The sequence below is a fragment of the Xiphias gladius genome, chromosome 8 (genome assembly GCF_016859285.1).
Source record: "Xiphias gladius isolate SHS-SW01 ecotype Sanya breed wild chromosome 8, ASM1685928v1, whole genome shotgun sequence".
In the NCBI taxonomy this organism is placed as follows: domain Eukaryota; kingdom Metazoa; phylum Chordata; class Actinopteri; order Istiophoriformes; family Xiphiidae; genus Xiphias; species Xiphias gladius.
This window is the reverse complement of record NC_053407.1, coordinates 5,557,213-5,562,324: the sequence shown is the minus strand read 5'-3', so window position 1 is coordinate 5,562,324 and position 5,112 is coordinate 5,557,213.

Genomic DNA, 5,112 nt, shown 5'->3' with positions numbered 1-5,112 from the left:
AAGATAGGTTAGGCATGATTTATGGTTACAGGAAAAGTCTAACACTTTGAGAAATATACTTAATTGCATAATTAACTTTCATGCCAAGAATTGGATGAGAAGATTGATACCACTGTCATGTCTGTATGATAAACATGATGCCACTGCTAGCAGCTTGCTAACTTAAGTTAATCAGCTAACTTGGCTTTCCAAAGGTAACAAATCTGCCTAGCTCACAAATTAGCACGTTATATCATGTGTCTGTTCTGTACAAAATCTGTGGTGTGAAAACTACATGTTGTGATTTCATGAGGGTCTCTGCTGATTGTTTGGCAACACAGACAACAGAACTCTCAGGAAGTTACTGTTTCTAGTCAAGACATATTCTGGCATGTCCAATGTCCCGTGGGCACCACAACTGAAATTCTAATAACCTGCTTTGTAATGGGGTGGACGCAGAGATGGTATGTGTGGATAGATTGTGTGTCACTTTAGAGCAGCTCCAGCTCCATCCCTGGCTAGATAGTCTATTCCAGACCACTTTTGTTCAGACTCCTCCCTGTCACCTGGGTCTTTGCTGTTCCTCCCTTTTGGCTCTTTTTATTCTCCCCAACCCCCTATAAACCAAAACCCTATCCCCAAAATTTTCTCACCTATTTGGCTCCCTTTGGAGTCAAAATTATGTCAAGAAGTGATATTGGACTATTGTGGATATTATCACACCATTGTTGAACTTCTTCCACACCCAGCCATCAGTGGAGAGGGGATCTCCCTTTGAGTTGCATCTCCCAAGGTTTCTTCTATTCAACTTATGTAATAAAGTGTCTGCGGAGTTTTTCCTTTTTCTTGGAGAGTTTGGGCTGGGCGAGGAACTGATTTCAATGTGGGCTGTAAATCCCATTAATACACTCTATATGAATTAGGATTATACAAAAAACACTTGATTTTATTTAACTTGAAATGATCTCAACACTTTTGTCTTCATTAATGCTTGAAAAACACATAGCAAAGAATTTTGACATCAGAGTTGAATTGTCAAACAGAAACCTTAAAGGGACACTGCACAGGGTTTGTTGATGAAGACAGGCTTACTTGTGATGGGAGTGGAAAGTGTACAGTAACTCAACTCATTACTATGAAATATTATTTCATTATTAATTTCATAAGAGTTTTAAAAACAAGTTCCTGTCATTGGTGAGAAGAACCCTCACCCAAGTCAAGTCAAGTCAAGTTAATTTTATTTATACTGCGCCAAATCATAACAGAGGTTATCTCAGGGCACTTTCCATATAGATCATGTCCCTTTAAAAATATTATTTACAGAGACCCAACATTCCCCCATGAGCAAGCACTTAGTGTCAGTGGCAAAGAAAAACTCCTTTTTAACAGGTAGACATCTTGAGCAGAACCAGGCTCAGGGTGGATGGCCTTCAGCTTTGATCGGTTGGGTTGAGAGAGAAAGATAGAGGGGGAGAGAGAGGGAGAGGGAGAGGGAATTAGGGAATAATAATAATAATAAGACACATGATAAAAAAATAGTAATAATAATAATAATAAAGCTAATAATTATCATTATTGCAGTGGGTGTCGAGCAGGATGACGGGGGCAGTAGGTAGCTTGCAATCATAAATCCAGACTCTACAGCTCTGAAGGGAGAAATACCTACTGAAAACGACAGGAGGAGAGAGGAGAGAGACAAGAAAGCAAGTTAGCAACATGCATTAATGAGACATAAATGCTTACAGATCAAGAACGAGAGGAAGAGAGAGGAGCTTGGTGCATCATAGGAAGTCCCTGGCAGTCTAGCAGCATAACTAGGGGATGGTTCAAGGGAAGCCTGACCCGGCCTTAACAATAAGCTTTGTCAAAAAGGAAGGTTTTAAGTCTAATCTTAAAGAAGCAGAGGGTGTCTGCCTCCTTGACCAAAACTGGAAGATGGTTCCACAGTAAGGGCCTGAAGGGCCTGATAGCTGAAGGCCCTGCCACAGTGTCCTAGTGGGTTAATAGGTTATAGGTCATTAAGGGTTTTGTATGATAGGAGGAGGATTTGAAATTCCGTTCTGGATTTTAAAGGGAGCAAATGCAGTGAGGCTGACACAGGAAAAGAATGATCTCTTTTTCTAGTTTCTCCATGCTGCAACATTTTGGATCAACTTGAGAGTCTTTAGAGACTTGTTCAGACTGCCTGATAATACAGAATTGCAATAATCCAGCCTAGAAGTAACAAAAGCATGGACTAGTTTTCGCCTGATTTTTGCAATGTTACATAGGTGGAAAAAGGCAGTCCTTGAAGTTGGTTTTAACGTTGGTGTTGGAGGCCAGGGCAATGCCATCTAGACTAGCTATATCATTAGATAATGTGTTTTTGAGGTTTTTAAGGCCAAGCACAATAACTTAAGTTTTGTCTGAGTTTAATAGCAGAATATTATAGGTAATCCAGGTCTTTATGTCCTTAAGGCATGCTTTAAGTTTAGCTAACTGATCGGTTTCGTCAGGCTCCATTGACAAGTACAATTGGGTATCATCCATATAACAATGGAAGTTTATGGAGGGTTCTTAATAATATTGCCTAAAGGAAGCATATATAAGGTGAATAGAATTGATCCAAGCACAGAACCTTGTGGAACTCCATGTCTAACTTTACATGGAGGGTTCATCGTTGTGTACAAACTGAAATCAAATAGATAAATAGGACTTAAACCAGCATGGAGTGGTTCCTGTAATGCCAATTAAATGTTCCACTCTCTGTAAAAGGATGTGATGGTCATTAGTGTAAAATGGAGCACTAAGAACTAACAAGACAAGTACAGAGACAAGTCCTTTTTTCTGATGCAATTAGAAGGTCATTCGTAACTTTCACCAGTGCTGACTCTTTGCTATGATGCACTCTAAATCCTGACTGAAAATCCCCAAATAAACTATTGTTACTTAGAAAGTCACTGTTTGGTGACAGCTTTCTCAAGGAACTTAGAGAGAAAGGGATGGTTAGATATATCTCTATAGTTGGCTAAGGTGCCTGGATCATGAGTAGGTTTTTTAAGAAGAGGTTTAATTACAGCTATTTTAAAGGACTGTCATACATAGCCTGTTAAGACATATTGATCATATCTAATAAAGAAGTGCTAACTAAGATTAAAGCTTCCTTAAGCAGCGTAGTTGGGATGGAGTCTCAGAGACAGGATGATGGTTTAGATGAAGATATTGTTGAAGTTAGTCGGTGAAGGCCAATCTATATAAGGTATAAGGTCTAGTTATATCAGGTTTTACAGTTGTTTCTAAGGTTCCTGTGTTTAAAGATAAATCGATGCCAGTTGAGGGTAGGAGGTGATGAATTTTGTCTCTAATAGTTAGAATTTTATCATTCAAATTTTTTTTAATTATTACTACTGACAGCTATAGGAATAGATGGATCAATAGGGCTATCACTCTGTCAGCCAGGGCTGAAAAAAAACCTGGGGTTGTTTTTATTTTCCTCTATTGATGATTAAAACATTAATTGCTTTGGAATTACAGACGGACTTTATATATGTTTTAATACTATCTTGCCAGGTTAAGTGGGATTCTTCCAGTTTGGTGGAATGCCATATCCTTTCAAGATTAGGTGTTTTTTGCTTAAATATGGGAGTTATTGAATTAAACCCTGGAGTTACCCTCTTTTGATTTATTCTCTTCTTTTTTAGAGGGGTAATAGAGTTGTTTTCATTTGTATTGAGCCTGTGGCACTATTAACAAGATGATCAATTTGGGAGGGACTAAAGTTAGCATAGGAATCCTCTGTTACGAGACATGGCATTGAATTAAATGCTGACAGCTTTCTTAAATTTAGCTACAGCACTATCACATAGACATCTAAAGTAGTAAAGAAATTTTTGCCTAATGTCGTGTAGTCCAGTATTAGGAATTCAAAAGTAATTTAATAGTGGTGTGATAAAAGAGCATTCATTGGGAAGACTATTAAATGTTCAATTTTGATGCCATATGCCAGAACAAAGTCAAGGGTGTGATTAAAACAGTTAGTGGGTTTATTTACATTCTTAAAGAAACCAGTTGAGTCTAATAATGAGATAAACACATTGGCTGTAATGTTTTTCTGGTTGGGCGTGAAAAGACTAAGAACAGGGCTTTCGAATGAGTTATGACTCAGTTTGGGTTTAGTGTTGATTAATAGGCTTGAATCAAAAAGGTAGCAACTGCATCTCCTTGGCCAGTGCCTCAAGGAATATGAGTATCAATGTGACTGTAGGAAGTGGGCTAAGATGTTCGCCATTACACAGCCAGGTTTCAGTAAGACAAAATAAATCAATATGATTATCTGATATTTAGATAATTTACAACTTTAGATGAGAGCGATCTACTATTTAATAGTCCGCATTTAATTCCCCTTTTTAATTCTCCTTTTGCTGTACTTTTGCAGTGATAGTCTTAATTTTTATTAGGTATAACTCCTCTTCTGTTTACTTTGATTTAATAAATGTAGGTGGTTGGGGGGCAGACAAATTGGGTAGGGGTTTTGGGTGGATGACTGCTCTAATGGAAGCACAGAGAAGCATGTTGGACTGCAACTCTTGCCTCATTGTCTCAACTCTGGGTTATCAAGGTTTTGGCTTTTTAATAACTCAACCAGATTTCTAGATATGAAAGCTGTACCATCCAACATGGGATGTATGTGGTCTCTCTTAATCAGCTCAGGCATTCCCCAGAATGTACGCCAGTCATCTACAAATCCCACGACATTTGCCTGACACCACCTTGACAGCCAATGGTTGAATGATGACATGTGGCTATACACTTAGCTACGTAGTTACTGATGCCTATGTCGTTACTACAGCAGTTACAGTTACAGCTACAGTTACTACTCCTTTTGGATAGGTTGGTGATGTCTGGACAGACAATTTCGATTTGATTACTTGCAACAGTGCTAACAGTCTGTCCTAAAGATCTGATTTGAGAAACAAATTTGATTTGCTTGCAGTCTGATCAAAGCCTTATTATAAAACTTGGGAATCATGGACAGAATGTCATAAAAACCTAATATATTAAGATCCGTGAAAATCAGACAATGCATTAGTGAGATATAAGACATCTGCTGTACTTACACATTTTGATGAACATTCATTGGCTTGTAAAATCGAA